This window comes from Myxocyprinus asiaticus, chromosome 16 (genome assembly GCF_019703515.2).
Source record: "Myxocyprinus asiaticus isolate MX2 ecotype Aquarium Trade chromosome 16, UBuf_Myxa_2, whole genome shotgun sequence".
In the NCBI taxonomy this organism is placed as follows: Eukaryota; Metazoa; Chordata; class Actinopteri; order Cypriniformes; family Catostomidae; genus Myxocyprinus; species Myxocyprinus asiaticus.
Genome location: NC_059359.1, coordinates 952,061 through 970,429, shown reverse-complemented (window position 1 = coordinate 970,429; position 18,369 = coordinate 952,061). Strand labels below are relative to the sequence as shown.

The 18,369-nt window shown below is 37.2% G+C and overlaps 1 long non-coding RNA gene across 2 annotated transcripts; it reads right to left on the bottom strand.

Moving 5' to 3' along the window:
• Positions 1-25: 25 nt before the first annotated feature.
• On the bottom strand, positions 26-18,157 carry LOC127453682 (uncharacterized). Of its 2 annotated transcripts, XR_007899440.1 has the most exons (4): positions 18,010-18,157; positions 17,446-17,536; positions 4,742-4,827; positions 26-2,206 (listed from the first exon to the last, which is right to left on the bottom strand). It is a non-coding gene; the product is annotated as an uncharacterized LOC127453682 (long non-coding RNA). The 2 variants fall into 2 exon arrangements; XR_007899441.1 differs by lacking the exons at positions 26-2,206; positions 4,742-4,827 and adding an exon at positions 12,498-14,781.
• Positions 18,158-18,369: the final 212 nt, after the last annotated feature.

Below are 18,369 nucleotides of genomic sequence, written 5' to 3'. Positions count from 1 at the left end.
TGTCAAGGTGAGTGTTTTTTTTTTTTTTTTTTATAAAGGTAATTTTTTTTTAATATAGATAGATTTAATGCTGTTACACTGCTTGTGTTTGTAATGTAACATCTTTAATAATTAATATAAATTCTATCTGGCTCATTGCTGCTATTAAAACCCCTGGTTATTACATAAACGTGGTCTGTGAATCCAGGTAACAACACTAGCAGCATCTGTATAATCCACAAATCTCATGATGAAAAAAGACGAGCTTTTCTGAAAATCACTTTTGAACATCACTGTTTGATTTTATATTCATAAAGGGAAATATGCAGCAATTATGTACACATGTAGAACAAATATATGGGTCCATCATCAGTATGTATAAACAATTTTGGCCAAAAATATTGGCACCCTTGGTATATATGAGCAAAGAAGGCTGTGAAAAATGTCTATTGTTTATCCTTTTGAGTTTTCATTTAAAATATTTACATAGTGGATATCAAACAATTGCAAACACAACACAAGTTTTATCAAAAAAACTAATATTTTTGTCAAATATATGTGTGGCACAATTTTTGGCATCCTTGTATTCAATACTTTGTGCAACCTCCCTTTGCCAAGATAACAGCTCTGAGTCTTCTCCTATAATGCATAATGAGGTTGGAGAACACCTGGCAAGTGATCTGAGATCATTCCTCCATACAGAATCTCTACAGATCAAACTCAGAGGTAAATGTTGGGGGAATCGCCTCTTTAGTTCACCACACAGGTTTTATATGGGGTTCAGGTCAGGGGACTGGGATGGCCATGGCAGAACTTTGATTTTGTTATCAGTGAACCATTTTTGTGTTGATTTTGATGTTTGTTTTGGATCATTACCCTGAAAGATCCAACCATGGCCCATTTTAAGTTTCTGGCAGAGGCAATCAGGTTTTGATTTAGGATCTGTTGGTATATGATAGAGTCCATGATGCCACGTATCTGAACCATGTGCAGGACCTCTGGCATAAAAACAGCCCCACTACATTTAAGATCCAGCACCACATTTAACCGTGGGCATTGGGTACTACTTCATCTCTGTGTGTGCCAAACCCATCTCTGGTGTTTGCTGCCAAAAAGCTCTATTTTTGTTTCATCTGACCATAGAACCCGGTCCCATTTGAAGTTCCAGTAGTGTCTGGCAAACTGAAGACGCTTGAGTTTGTTGTTGGATGAGAGCAGAGTACAAACACAATTTGTGGTGATGTAGGTGACGTCTGATTGTAGTTTTGGAGACTTGCTGACCCCAAGACCCAACTAATTTCTGCTAACTATTTTCTTATACCCACTTCCCATTTTGAGTAGCTGAACAACCTTTTTCCGCACATCAGAACTATATTCTTTAGTCTAACCCACTGTGATTGATGATTAAGGGAATTTGGCTTGTGTGTTTCCTCATATTTATAACTCTGTGAAATAGGAAGTCATGGCTGAACAATTTCATGTTCCTAGTCACCCAGGTGCACTAAAAAAATGTAAAATATGAATGGGAATATACATCAGATATAGTTTACTCATAAGAATTTCTAGGGGTGCCAATAATTGTGGCCAAGGATAAACAAAAGACACATTTTTCACAGCCTTCTTTGCTCATATTTACCAAGGGTGCCAATAGTTTTGGCCACAACTGTACAAGAGCTTAAATCTTTTGTACTTACACTTCTTTAACTATTACACTAGTTTGAATAACATTAAAGCGTAAAATCATTGTAAATCCAAACAACAAACACACCAAGTAACTTTAGAGTTGTATTTTAAAACAAAAACAAAACATCATTTGTTTTTACATTATGTGGCAGTAATTCCCCGGAGTCGGGTCAGGTGGAACGATACGCACATCTCTCTGTGATTCAAAACATTCTCTATGAATTTTGATTAGGTTTATGTGCTAGTGATGATTTATATGAGCTAATCATGAATATAAAGAGGAGCAAAGCCACAGATACAGAGAACGGCTGTCAAAGACACGAGAAACAGCGGTCTGTCTTGTCTGTCGGCCAGAATGACTTTCATCGGTCGAGAGCATCACAGCAGCACAAGTTCCTGTTGTACATCACTGTCCTGTACATCCATCTACATGCTGGTGGGCAGCTTGTGTTTCCTGCTCTTCGCTGGAATCCCAGTCCACTCATATTCCAGTTTCTTTTTAATATACTCCTGTTTACACTCAAAGAACGCTGGATCCTGGTAGCTGTGACATTAATGCACATAAAAAATTTGTTTTTTTAAAAACATTCAAGAAGAGCCAGCACAGATCAGCAATCATAAGGACACGGAGCCCTTTAGACAGAGGACAGGGTGGGAATTTAACCCTCCTATTGCATTCAAAATATGCATACAGCTTTTGCATTTGCAGGTCAGTTTTGACCTGGTGGAGTTTTACGCTTATCATTCATAATCCAATTTATTTCATCAAAAACCATCTAAGATCTATATTTTTGACATGTTAACTGAAAAATATAAATGTTATGTATGATTTCAGTTTTTTATTAAAATGTTTTGAAATTCTTTAACATTTAAGAAATACACATTAACTAAACCAGTGTGATACATGTGAATATATATATTTTTATCAAGGTGTATTTGAAATTTCATTTCAATATAACATTGCTTTTAATTTATAAAAATATTTAAAGTGGGAATTTCTAGTAATTTTCCAATTAACTTTCCAACCAAATCAAATTATTTTCAAAACAACTATACAACACAACTACACAACATCTGTACTTGTATACAGTGTTTTTAAACAAAATTGACTTGGGAACACAAAAGATGGAACAATTTTATAACATTTTTTATATCTCTTAAATATTAAATCTCTTAAATATAAATTTTTTTTTTTGTTGTTTTTTTTTTAATCCCCTTTTCTCCCAATTTGGAATGCCCATTTCGCACTACTTAGTAGTTCCTCGTGGTGGTGCGGTTACTCGCCTCAATCCGGGTGGCGGAGGACAAGTCTCAGTTGCCTCCGCTTCTGAGACCGTCAATCCGCGCATCTTATCACGTGACTCGTTGTGCATGACACCACGGAGACTCACAGCATGTGGAGGCTCATGCTACTCTCCGCGATCCACACACAACTCACCACACGCCCCATTGAGAGCGAGAACCACTAATCATCACCACGAGGAGGTTACCCCATGTGACTCTAGCCTCCCTAGCAACCGGGCCAATTTGGTTGCTTAGGAGACCTGGCTGGAGTCACTCAGCACACCCTGGATTCAAACTCGTGACTCCAGGTGTGATAGTCAGCGTCAATACTCGCCGAGATACCCAGACCTCCTAATTTTGGTAGTCTTGAGAAAGTCACAAAGTTTGGTTCTTGTATGAAAAACTATGTGGTATTTTAAAATTATGATTTGCCTTTACAGAGTCAAAAATGACCGAACGCAATAGGAGGGTTAACTAGTTTTGTATTTCCTCATAAAAATAGTTTTGCATTTCATTGTATTTATTGTAAAAAAATATCTGAAGTATGATATCTGTAGTAAAACCAAAACTATGATAATAAAAATCATACAATTCTGGCAAGAAAACAAACAAACATGGTTTCTACAGTTTTACTATAATAACACCATGATTCATTTGTGGTACATTTACAATGGTCAAATTTTCATGTATTACTAAAATAATGTTAAAAACATGGTTCCTGTAGTAAAACCATGGTTAATTTCCATAAAGCTATTGCAAGGGAATATTAATCACTTTAAAAAAATCTGTAATCTTTCGGGGGTCTGGGTATCTCAGCGAGTATTGACGCTGACTACCACACCTGGAGTCGTGAGTTCGAATCCAAGGCGTGCTGAGTGACTCCAGCCAGGTCTCCTAAGCAACCAAATTGGCCCGGTTGCTAGGGAGGGTAGAGTCACATGGGGTAACCTCCTCGTGGTCGCTATAATGTGGTTCTCGCTCTCGGTGGGGCGTGTGGCGAGTTGTGCGTGGATGCCGTGGAGAATAGCGTGAAGCCTCCACGTGAGCTAGGTCTCCGGAGTAACGCGCTCAACAAGTCACGTGATAAGATGCATGGATTGACGTCTCAGACACGGAGGCAACTGAGATTCGTCCTCCGCCACCCGGATTGAGGCGAATCACTACACCACCACGAGGACTTAGAGCGCATTGGGAATTGGCCATTCCAAATTGGGGAGAAAAAATGTAGTATTTCTTTGTTTATATACATTTTTGAAAAACTTGACCATATCCAGCAAAAGTTTGATTTAATGACTATGAAATTGCATGGCATGCAAACACAATCTAAAACTATTTTTAAACAGCATTTTGCTGTAATGGAAATATTTTTATTGAATTGTTATTTCTAGAAATATTTAATTAGCTAGAAATTGCTCTTTGTGAGTTTAATCTCTATAAAATGATTTGTGAAAATCCAATAATGAACAAATGTTAAAGCTGGAGTGTGTAATTAATTGTGCAACAATGAACAGAATTGTAATAATAAACATGGTTTTCAAACAGCTTTCTGAATACGCTCAAACGAACAGATAGTCCCGCCCCCAAACTTACACATCATTGGAGGAGTCAATGTTCGGCTGGACCTGTCACTCAAAATAAACAGATTTTACTAGCGCAACAGTTTTTGAGAAACGACCTACATATGGCTCATTTATAGTTGCCTCTGCATATTAAGCTGGGATAGAAGAAAGTATTTTAACAAAACATTACACACTTCAGCTTTAAAGTAATCTGTTGTTATGATGTGGAGACTCACTGTTGCGTCAGGCAGTCTTTTAGCGTTTTCTTCACGTCACTTGAACACCATAAAGAACTCTGCGTCTTTGCAGCAGATGTTGAATTCTGTTCATGAACAAAAAGAACATTTGTGGGCTTGTTTGTTCTTATTTTTCTCCCTGAAATCCTAAAACATTGAAAGTGCACAAAGACAACACAAACATGTCCTTTAGTGCAGAGAGGCCAGAGAAACTCTCACTTGAAATAAAGGATGACACCAGTATAAATTGATAAAAACATTCTCACTTCTCAACGGACCTTGTAGTTATAAATATCCATCATGCCATGCAGTTTTAGAAATGAATGTGAGTTTCTATCAGCCATCTCTGAAAGCGGTGGCAAAAAGTTTCGGTAACAATTTCTATGAAGCCTATATTTATAATACATTAGTAATATCTCATAATACACCTTATAATAAGTTATAACTTCTCATATATAATTATAACTACAGTTATAATACATTATAAGACTTCCCCTATTCATAGTTATACTTTAGAGTGTAATAGATTATTATAACAGCAGCAGCAGGTTGACTTATCCTTCCTATACGGTTTAGTCATTTTTGATTGAAATACATTTTTCTGATGTAATTTAATGGTTTTCTTTATCTGAGCAGTACAAAACTTGGTGACTTTTCCTCCATTTGCCATCTGAACATTCAAAAAACTTTGGGTGTGATTGGATAAATGGTCGTAAAAAAAAAATAAATGAAAAAGCGACACCTTTACTGTTTGCGGTCAAGATTGCACTACCATAGGAAATGAATGGGAAATATTAAAAAACAGAGCTTTTTTATTTTTGATTTGTCAAATAAAATCTATAAATCAGCCACAATACAGAACAAACACACACAGAAATAAAGCGGTGAGACTATACAACATACTGAGTGGAAAACATACACACAAACACACTAGGGCTGTCAAATTAAAATTCGAAATTCAAATATTAGTCGAATTTAAGAAAAAAATGCACATTCGAATGCTAAAACTGTGCATTCGAATTTTGGAAGTGTGCAAGAACTGACGAAGACTTCAGATCGATCACATTCCAGCGCTAATAAAGGCGAGACGCCGCAGAACAAATGCAGTTTAACAGAAAGCAGGTGTCTCCGTATGCTTTTAAAGTTCTTTTTAATTAGACACATCATCTAAAAAAACAGCGTTTCTGCACAAGACGCTGAATAAACAAAAACAAAGGGAAACAAAGATGTTCCTCTAGCGCACGTTTACATAGAAAAACAAATGGATGTTGCAAAAGCGTTCGGTTAGTGAACAGCCCCTTACAGTTGGTGGAGGTCTTTGGCCGTTGCGTCTTGCTCTCTAATAAGCGTTTCTCAGATTATGAGTTGTTTAGATGCTTTGTCAGGAAAGATGTTCAAATTGGAAATGTGTGTCTAAGATCCTGGCGTTCGGTTCCAGTCTGTTGTGTTGTGATTGAACAGCCCCTGACCTGTGCTCATAGTCTGAGCCGCTTCACCTCCGAGTTCAGCCGAATACCTCTGCTATCTGTGAATATTGCTACTCTACATACAACTGTACTGTATAAAACACAATGTGCTATTTCACTGTTATTATGAAGCTTGAGTCTGGAGTAGTAGGGATCAGTGCAAGTGTAACACCATGTGAACTGTCTACTGAAGCGTTTCACCCCTCATTTTACATTTTACTTCACGTTTGAGAATATGGACAGACTAAAACTTTTTATTTATTTATTTTATGCACATTAGTTGAAAATGAAATGCTCTTTTTTAACAGCCAGGAATGTTCTTTGCAATAATATAATGGTGCTGTTTGGTTTATGTATTTATTGCGCCCTCTGGTGGACTAAGGAAACAACGTCAATTCAAAAATAAGCTGACTTTAAAATTTGAATATTATTCAAATTTTGAAAACATTTAAGGTAAAAATTTGAATTTGGTTTCTCTGCTCAATTGACAGCTCTAAAACACACTGGTGACACTATAACACTGAATTTTTTTATTTTTTTTTTGTCAAATAAAATCTATACAAATCAGTCACAATGCAGAATACACACACATAAATGTGGGGGTGAGACCATGAGACACACACACTGCAGCGCACACACACACACACACATGCGCACACACTGCAGCACAGAAATAAATGGGTAAGACCAACACAGCCAGAAGGCAGGATGCAGGACACAACAAACAGACACACACAGAGAGAGAGAGAGAGAGAGAGAGAGAGAGAGAAAGAAAGAACAAAGCCAGAGTCTGACCCCAATGTAAGAAAGTTGACCTATTCCATTAGGGGAAAGTTTACGTTAGGTGCAGGAGCCTCAACTTCCAGACAAAAAAAAACTGCATCTTTCTGACACAAAAGAAGTGCATAATTTTATTGTTTTTACTTCAGGGAAGAAGAAATGTTATCATGACTTTTTTTTTTTTTAACCCGACTTGTTGACTTAAGTTCGATTTTTAATGTATTCAGCTGCTACCAGAATAATAACACATATGGTTTAATGGCACAGACATCTGAAGGTAATCACTTTTTTGAGTATTGACGTTTATTACCACCACAGCAGGGCCGTTCACACCAAATGCGTTATTGCGTCCACTGTTTTTCATGGTTTTGGACTAGACTGACATCTTAAGACTGTTTTTTCAGTGTCACCACCACATTTTTTTAGACACCGTGTCAGGTTTAAAGAACATAAAACTTTTAAAAACTCATCTCAAGACACCTGCGTTCCGTTATATTCATTGTCATGCTTTTAACAGGGATTTTATGCACAAGAACGCGTTCCGTATGAACGGCCTTGAACACAAAAACAGATGTTAATGTTCACCAGGCCAACATTCATGTTTGCGTACCTGCATAATGTTTCTAAAAGTTGATGAACCTCTGTATGAGACACTGAAATGTATTCATTTGAAAGATCGGTTATTGAAATAAAACAAATGATGACAAGAAGCTGTTTGTTTGGTGTGATCGTGTGAAAAGGGTGTTGAAGGGTTTGATGTCTCGCACTGTTATCAGGGTCTTCTGTCAAGCGTTAATTACATCCCTCTTTCCCTCGATTCAAAGCTTCCATCCAAAATTATTCTAATTACACGTATATGACTGATTATTGTCTGTCATCTGTATGCAGAAGACACTGAACAAAAGCAATTCTTGGAAGCACAACCCTGAAACTAATCTAATACATATAAAGCTCATCACACTGAACGCTTCTGATGCATAAACATGAAGCACCAATGGACATTTCCATGAAACCCACAGTAAACATTACAGACTTTCAAACACACTTCACTAATCCAATACCATTGTTCCACTTTCAGTTGACATAACCTACATCACACCCAACAGGTATCAAGAGCACATGTATCGTATATAAGTATATAAACAAGGAATTGATTTACTTCATTAAAACTGTAATAAAATAAAAAAAAAATTTAATACAAAAAATAATATATATGGCACAGAGAATGTAACAATTGATATTAGGCACAGTTGAAGTCAGAAGTTTACATACACTTAAGTTGAAGTCTTTAAAACTCATTTTTTAACCACTCCACAGATTTAATATTAGCAAACTATAGTTTTGGCAAGTTGTTTAAGACATCTACTTTGTGCATGACACGAGTAATTTTTCCAACAATTGTTTACAGACAGATTGTTTCACTTCCAGTGGGTCAGAAGTTTACATACACTAAGTTAACTGTGCCTTTAAGCAGCTTGGAAAATTCCAGAAAATGATGTCAAGCCTTTAGCCAATTAGCTTCTGATAGGAGGTGTACTGAATTGGAGGTGTACCTGTGGATGTATTTTAAGGCCTACCTTCAAACTCAGTGCCTCTTTGCTTAACATCATGGGAAAATCAAAAGAAATCAGACAAGACCTCAGAAAAAAACATTTTGAACCTCCACAAGTCCGGTTCATCCTTGGGAGCAATTTCCAAACACCTGAAGGTACCACGTTCATCTGTACAAACAATAGTACACAAGTATAAACACCATGGGACCACACAGCCATCATACCGCTCAGGAAGGAGACACATTCTGTCTCCTAGAGATGAACGTAGTTTGGTGTGAAAAGTGCAAATCAATCCCAGAACAACAGCAAAGGACCTTGTGAAGATGCTGGAGGAAACAGGTAGACGAGTATCTATATCCACAGCAAAATTAGTCCTATATTGACATAACCTGAAAGGCTGCTCAGCAAGGAAGAAGCCACTGCTCCAAAACCGCCATAAAAAAGCCAGACTACAGTTTGCAAGTGCACATGGGGACAAAGATCTTACTTCTTGGAGAAATGTCCTCTGGACTGATGAAACAAAAATGTAACTGTTTGGCCATAATGACCATCATTATGTTTGGAGGAAAAAGGGTGATGCTTGCAAGCCGAAGAACATCATCCCAACCGTGAAGCATGGGGGTGGCAGCATCATGTTGTGGGGGTGCTTTGCTGCAGGAGGGACTGGTGCACTTCACAAAATAGATGGCAACATGAGGAAGGAAAATTATGTGGATATATTGAAGCAACATCTCAAGACATCAGACAGGAAGTTAAAGCTCGGTCACAAATGGGTCTTCCAAATGGACAATGACTCCAAGCATACCTCTAAAGTTGTGGCAAAATGACTTAAGGACAACAAAGTCAAGGTACTGGAGTGTCCATCACAAAGCCCTGACCTCAATCTGATAGAACATTTGTGGGCAGAACTGAAAAAGCGTGTGCGAGCAAGGAGGCCTACAAACCTGACTCAGTTACACCAGTTCTGTCTGGAGGAATGGGACAAAATTCCAGCAACTTATTGTGAGAAGCTTGTGGAAGGATACCCAAAACATTTGACCCAAGTTAAACAATTTAAAGGCAATGCTACCAAATACTAACAAAGTGTGTGTAAACTTCTGACCCACTGGGAATGTGATGAAAGAAATAACAGCTGAAATAAATCATTCTCTCTACTATTATTCTGACATTTCACATTCTTAAAATAAAATAGTGATCCTAACTGACCTAAGACAGGGAATGTTTTCTACGATTAAATATCAGGAATTGTGAAAAACTGAGTTTAAATGTATTTGGCTAAGATGTATGTAAACTTCTGACTTCTGACTGTGCGTTTAGATTTAGGCAATTAAACAGCTTGTTTTAAAACCAATGATAGACTGATTAATTGGCCGATATTTGTCCATTGTGAGATTACAGCCATCAGTCAGTAACTGTTGAGTGGTCGATTAAGAAAAGTCGTCATTCAGTTCTTCCAACAACTTTGTCAATATTTTTTATTTCAAATATTTTTAGTGCATTTTCATTAAATATTAAATCAAACATTCAAAAACTGACAGCAATGGTCAATTCTGATACTGATATCTAGAGAGAACGGTGCATAAGACTATTTATTCATAGCAAATAACATGTACACAAAATTGCTGCAATAATAATAAACACTTATTTTAACAACGTTAAAAGACAATTCACTACAAATATTTGAAAATAGAAAATTCATTGGCATGGCTTTGTTCCTTATTGACCAAATATGAAAGGTAACCATCTATTTAAATGATCCACAATGGTGTAATCAAAGTAATAATCCTGATGATGTCTGGGGGGTAAAAACATGTAAAACAGCCCCTCACAGGATAAACCTTTGAAAGAAAGCCAACAGGTTAATAGTGTGGTGTTTTCACAGTGTAATTCAGCTCACAACACGATGACTCTATATCACTGTTTCTTATGGATGAGTGGAGAGCAGAACGAGCTACAAAGTCAATTAATTCTCACATGATTATAAATAAGAAGATATTCAAAACTCAATCTTGTTCCCTGCATTCAAAATACAGTCTTGATTTTCAAATGAAATAAAGCCTGACAGATCGTCCTTCAGAAGCAGTGTATGATGTGCACTTACTAGGATACCTACAGAGTGTACTGCAAGGCTCAATAATATGTTTTTTTCCTCCTGGTCCAGTTGTGCCAGTGTAGCTCAGATTTTTACTTGCAATATTTTTTCATTAAACTGTACACATAATACAGACTCACCGACCATCTGTACACCTTCTTATTCATGCGATTATCTAATCAGCCAATCATGTGGCAGCAGTGCAGTGCATAAAATCATGCAGATACGGGTCAGGAGCTTCAGTTAATGTTCACATCAACCATCAGAATGGGGAAAAAATGCGATCTCAGTGAATTGGAGCATGGCATGAGCTGACCTACACAATTTTAGGCAGGTGGTTTTAATTTTGTGGCTGATCGGTGTATATATATATATATATATATATATATATATATACACAGTAAAAAAAACATTGTTTTAATCAAAATTAACATACTATACAGTGCATTCATAAAGTATTCAGTCCCCATCATTTGTTTTACATTTTGTTATGTTGCAGCCTTATGTTAAAATGCTTTAAATTAAATTTTCTTCTCATCAATCTACACTCCATACCCCATAATGACGAAGCAAGAACCAGATTTTGGATAACTTTGCAAATTTATTAAAAAGAAAAAACTGAAATATCACATTGACATCAGTATTCAGACTCTTAACTCAGTACTTAGTTGAAGCACCTTTGGCAGCGATTACAGCCTCAAGTCTTTTTGGGTATGATGCGACAAGCTTTGCACACCTGGATTTGGGGATTTTCTGCCATTCTTCTCTACAGATCCTCTCAAGCTCTGTCAGGTTGGATGAGGACCGTCATCCATTTTCAGATCTCTCCAGAGATGTTCGATTGGGTTCAATCCGGGCTCTGGCTGGGCCACTCTAGGGACATTCACAGAGTTGTCACTAAGCCACTCTTGCATTGTCTTGGCTGTGTGCTTAGGGTCATTGTCCTGCTGGAAGGTGAACCTTCAGCCCAGTCTGAGGTCCTGAGTGCTCTGGATCAGGTTTTCATTAAGGATATCTCTGTATTTTGCTGCGTTCAGCTTTCCTTTTTTTGCTTTGTCATTATGGGGTAAGTATATATAAATGCAAAAAAATGTTTTGATAAAAAATGAATGTACTGTGTATATTTTTAAATGCTTTTTTACTATATACCTTTATATATACATAGAAAAAAAAATTAACATTTAATAAAAAATATGCTTTTTCTCACATAAAAATATAACTGGTCAAAATAACAAAAAGGATGCAGTGTTTTCAGACCTCGAATAATGCAATGAAAACAAGTTCATATTCATTTATAAACAACATAATACTAATGTTTTAACTTAGAGTTCAGAAATCAATATTTGGTGGAATAATCCTGATTTTCAATCACAGCTTTCATGTGTCTTGGCATGCTCTCTACCAGTCTTTCACATTGCTGTTGGGTGACTTTATGCCACTCCTGGTGCAAAAATTCAAGCATCTCGGCTTTGTTTGATGTCTTGTGGCCATCCATCTTCCTCTTGATCACATTCCAGAGGTTTTCAATGGGGTTCAGGTCTGGAGATTGGGCTGGCCATGACTGGGTCTTGATCCGGTGGTCCTCCATCCACACCTTGATTGAGCTGGCTGTGTGGCATGGAGCATTGTCCTGCTGGAAGAAACCAATCCTCAGAGTTGGGGAACATTGTCAGAGCAGAAGGAAGCAAGTTTTCTTCCAGGATAACCTTGTACATGGCTTGATTCATGCATTCTTCACAAAGACGAATCTGCCCGATTCCAGCCTTGCTGAAGCACCCCCAGATCATCACCGATCCTCCACCAAATTTCACAGTCGGTGCGAGACCTCTCAAGGTCTCCGTCTAACCATTAGATGACCAGGTGGATGATTGGTGATGATCTGGGGGTGCTTCATAGCATTCATAATGTTCATTTTACTCAAACACATACCTATAAAAAGTAAATCCAGAGAAACTGATAATTTTGCAGTGGTGTCTTAATTTTTTCCAGAGCTGCATATATACACACTGCTGTTCAAACGTTTGGGGTCACTTGACTGAAATGTTTCTCATGATATTAAAAATCTTTTGATCTGAAGGCGTATTTTTAAATGTTTCAAATGAGTTTTGTAGACAAAAATATAATTGTGCCAACATATTAATTTATTTCATTACAAAACTAAAATTGTATTTAAAAAAAAAAAAAAGTTTTTGAAATGGATGACTTTGACCGAATAATAAAGAAAAGCAGCCAATAAGTGCCAGGCATAGATGGGAACTCCTTCAATACTGTTTAAAAAAACATCACATTACTGATTTGTTTATAATTTTTAACTCTTACAAACTGCTGCTATGTCATCTCTATTAGCCCTGGTAAAATATTTAAATAAGCAGAATTTGCAACAATGTTTAAAGTGAACATTTCACATATTTTCAAGTTAACCAGGATATTCAACGAGAAAAATATAGGGCAGGACTTGATTTTATACATGTAAAATTGACGGGATGTGTAAAGTGTCTCTATATGACAAACAGCTGGATGAAAAATAAGAAGACTTGATGGCATCAACCAAAAAAGGAAAGTCGTTTCAGAGATGGAGGAAGTTCTGATGAAAGATTACAAAGACATTATTCTCTTTGGAATAGCATGCACAGATGAGACATCAACCACCAAACCAACATGTATTAAAATAATGTATTGGATCAATAGTACAGGATCAACGATTGTAAGATTAAGTGACAACACAGCACTAGCCTGATCTGTCAGCTGGCCCAAAACACTCTCACACTATTAACACTAAATTGATTTCAAATATGCAGCCAATTCTCCTGTTCACTGTGGTCTTTGTCAAACTAAAGAAACCACTGTCACGTTGTGTGTAAGGAGCTGCCCCTGCACACGAGAACACGCAAACAATGCATCCGTCTTAGCGCTGCACGGGTGGAGGTGTGAAATCAATGAGCAAACTTCTGCATGGGGGTTTCCACAACACCATCACACATGACACTGCAGGTGTGGAGAAACAGACAATACATGACAACCTATCACATTCCAACAGCACATGATGTGTTACAACAACTAAACCAATACAAGTGTGAGCAGCTACAATTTTTATTAAGCAATGCGCACTGACATGCATTTAGCCAAAAGTGGATTATTTCACCAATATTCAGTGGTTCAAAAGCCTGAAAACACTCATGAAAATGTTGCTATTTTGCATTCTTCTATTTTAAAACAAATTATTTAATGACAAAATATATTATCAACATGAATTTCAGACTTCCTCGGGTTCACGTTATCAACGTGATTTGAACAAGAGCATCTTGTGTGCTTCAATAAATCAAGAAAATCTGACTGTCTGTTTAAAGTGTTAATATGATCAATGTCACTAATTTCAGAACATTTCATTAGTGACCCAGAAATAGTGCAGAACCTGAAATATTTCTTATTTTACATCATAACTTCACTTTTTTTTTCAAATCCTAAAACTAGGTTTAACTAGGTACTATATCCTGGTTTAAATGTAAAAACAAATAAAAAAATCCAAGATTAAATGTGGTCTACAGTCAAATTATATACAAAATGTACATTTGATTGATGAGAGGGCATGGCCGGAAGTACCTGACAGATGTTTATGTTTGATAACATAAATGTTGGATGTGTGTTTGGAGGATAACAATAGCCAGATGTGTGTTTGAGAGATAACAATAGCCGGATGTGTGTTTGGAGGATAACAATAGCCGGATGTGTGTTTGAGAGATAACAATAGCCGGATGTGTGTTTGGAGGATAACAACTGGCATCCTCGCAGGCCCAGGATCAGAGTGGGGAGGGTTCGGCCGAGATAGATGCGTTGCCCGACCCGCTCCTCAGACCCCTGGTGCGAGTTAGATGTGTCGTTGGGGAGAACAGCATGCGCTGCGGTCGACGGGCTAGAGGTCGGGCTGCTTTCCCCTCTCACCTGCTGCGGTAGGGAATACAGGCCGCCAGCGATGCCGCACCCCATGCGCCTCGGACCCAGGAGGGGAGCGCGTGCGGCCGTCGGGCCCCGCTCATGCCTGGGCCATTCCATGGACACTCCCCATTTCACCACGAGGATGCCAGATCCCCTTTTGTTTTGGTCACAAACCAATGGTCAATCACCGGACAAACCAGAGGTCAAACACACATCCTGTAACCACAAACACACATCCTGTCAAAACATCAGGTCTATTATTATCAACCATACACACATCCTGTCAAAACCATTTCTGGCTGTTGCTATCAAACATAAACATCTGTCAACTACTTCCGGCCACGCCCCCTCATCAATCAAACTGACATTTGGTATATAATATGACTACTGTGGTCTCAGACTTGGAGTTTAAAGACTGATGTAAACGACCATTCACCGAGTGTTCAACACAAATGCTCTGTTCCAAAACCTGCCCACCCAGGCAACTTTTTACACACACACACGCACACATACACACACACACACAAATGTGTCCAATAAAGGCATTTCAAATCAGTCACTCGTTTGGTTCCATTGGGGTTAGGACGTTGCCTTAACCCTTTAAGCTTGGGCCTGTCTGTGATTAATTAATCAGCATACCATGTAATTAATTTGATTAAAAATTTTAATCAATTGACAGCCCTAGTTAAAAGATAACTGACTACGAAGATAGTAGACAGCGAAGCAGCTCACTACGTTCAACAGTAATAGGTGTGAACTGTTATGATGACCTGTCACCAATTTTCTGTTACCTGCGTGGCTACACATTGAGGTTACAACTCATTGAGATTTGAGTAAACCCCAGCGCTCTTCACCCGAGTGAGAGCCTTTGACATGTGCAGGGTGATTGTGTGCAGGGGTTACGAGTGGCTCACAGCAGTAACTGATAACTGATATCCCATAATGCACCTTGAGTCAGTCGACCACAACATAAGGCAGTAAACCTTTAATAATTAACCAGATTTAGTTTCAAAACACTCATTAAATTGATGATTTTCTTATGCAACATGTAAAAGCAGCCTGTGTTTGACCTCAGATTCTCACAAAACTCAAGCTCATATTTCACCCCAAAATCGAAAGAAAGAAAAAAAATAAGAAATTATATTATACCTAAAGAATACAAAGCTTATTTTAGGACCATTTTAGTTATTTAGCAGACACTTTTATGTTTTATCCAAAGTGACTTACAAATGAGGAATATAACAAGCAGTTTTTCATACAAAAGTCCATAAAGAGTTTTTGCACTGTGACTACTTTTATGACAATGAAACTCGTCTCTCAAAATTCACATTACTGTAATGCATCTGGACATGCTTGTTTTTAAATCTCTTTATTCTCAGTGGTGATGCTCATTAGATTTTCCTTACTGTAATGCAGTAATGAGGTTCATCTCCTAGTCTATTTTTTTAACCCCTTAAACTCTATGGACCCGCCGGCGTGTCCAAAGTGGGTGCGCTATATCCCGAAAAAAGTTTACGCTTAAAACGTTAAAGTCTACATATACATAAGTCAAGCATACGAGGTATCATTTGAAAGCTTAGAATCTGAACATTTCAGAGATAACCATCACTTCTGTATTTATGTTACTTTAAATAACAAAATAAGGCCTCAAAACATTCGCGTTGAAAATTAGCGCCCCCTTGAGGTAATGGGGTACAAATATTTATATGAAAATAAAAGTCCTTCACATAGCATCTAATTGGACAAGTCATATATCAAATGAAAGCTCTCACTCTCAGGAATGTGACTGTGCAGTTTATTTTGTTGCACTAATACCACAGATCGAAAGATTTTCAAAAGAATCACAAAGTGAAATATGATTTCTGTAATCATCAAATACAAACGTCTCTTTTATGCACTGATAACTGCTGTTCCAAATAGTCAAAAACTTTATATCTGCTTTTACCATAGGAAGTTCTCTAAAAATAAGCCATTGTTTAGTTGTCTGTGAGCTTGCTTGGCTGAATAATCCAATGTTATATCTTAGTTGTCCAGAACAAAATATGCCATCCAGCAAGAAAAGCATGTAAAAATAATTCAGAAAATCTGTTATCGACTATGTTATACCTTCGCTCAGCTTTCTAATGACCCCTAGATTGATCTTATAGTCCACTCAGAGACCGAGATATTTAATGAAATAATGAGGGTGTTGCTTGAACTGAACATTAGACTGAATGTCTATGGACGAGCACATCTGTGAGGGATAAAATATATTAGAGCACCACCTACATTTCAGATCTGTATATTGTGATGGAATGTGCTAGAGAAAACATATTTTTTTCTAGTGCTTTCTGCCATCTAGTGGAATAAAATGAGACTTTTCAAAGTGAGGTAGAGTGAACAGAACCTGAATTACATGTTTACAAAGTTAGGACAAAAGAAATTTAGATCTGTTTATCAAGGATTATAAACGCATACAATATTATTTATGAATAACTGTTTTTTTATTTTTATTTGGGCAGTTCTCTGAAAAATGAGACCAATTTTTGCAATTAGTCCACAGTATGTGTGAATGGTGAGCTTTTACATTTGAGTGTGAAAAATTGCAAAAATTCACCACAGTTTAAGGGGTTAATTAAAATCAACATACATTAAAGGCGGTACAACTAAAACCACCATGATGTATAAATACTTTACAACTTAATTTATTTTTTCTTTTGATTTTGCCATGAAATATGACCTGGACGTCTAGAGAAGTTTTGATCTTTTTGAGGTTTTGTTTGATTTGTGTTATGTGAATGTTAACCCAGTAAGGGGAAGATTTCAAGCAAAAGCGAAAATGTGACCATTTATATTGCATGCGGTCATTTGATTAAATCTGTAGATTCGTCAGGTTCATACCGTTGACGTGCTGGACACATCTCTCTTTGGCTTTCTCACGCATCATCTTCAGGATCAGCACATCTCTCTCCATGTCTCAAATGAGGCTCCTCTGTAAAAAGTCAAAACATATGATAAAAACATTAATTAATATAATTAAAATACCCCTAACTGATCACAGTAGTGCAGCAGGACATCACAGATTCGATGCAAATGATTGACAGTGATATTACAGCATTATAAAATGAATGTTAATTTCATTATATAGCAATAATTATTTTAACTCTTTGATGCATGATGATTTTCAAAAGCCATTTTAACCCTTCAGGGTGTGATGTAACATCCAAACCACCAGGAGTGATTACATTGGAATCTTAACCATTAATTTATATGACTATCCTTTTTACGTCATAGTATTTTTATGACGTCAATTCAACATGCTGACGAAAGTGATGCGCCAGATACCACTAAAGAACTTTGTAATGTTCAACTAACCAACTAGTTACTGACAACTAACTGTCGGGTGTAAACAATTTCAAAACATCAACTTTATACTGTTATTCAAGTTATAATGTTCAGACATACACAGAGTACAGTACTTTCTTTATCCGGGTCCATTTACACTGATGATACTGTCTGAAATGTATTAATGATCAAACATGAGTCAATATAATATTACAAAACATTTATCAATGTCCAATGTGACTCTCTGCGTTGCGTGCTTTACAGAAGACTGTTCCACTTCCGCTGACGTCTTCAACAGCGGAAATCAGCATCATGGGAGTTGTAGTTCTCTTCCGCTAGAACTGAACTACACACGGCATAAAAGAGATCGTTTGATGATAGAAGCAGCGGAAAGGCGAATTTTAAAGTTAAATACAACAAAACAAGGCAAATGTTGATTAAAACCGTTGGTTAAAAATTCTGATTGATACAGCAATTTAA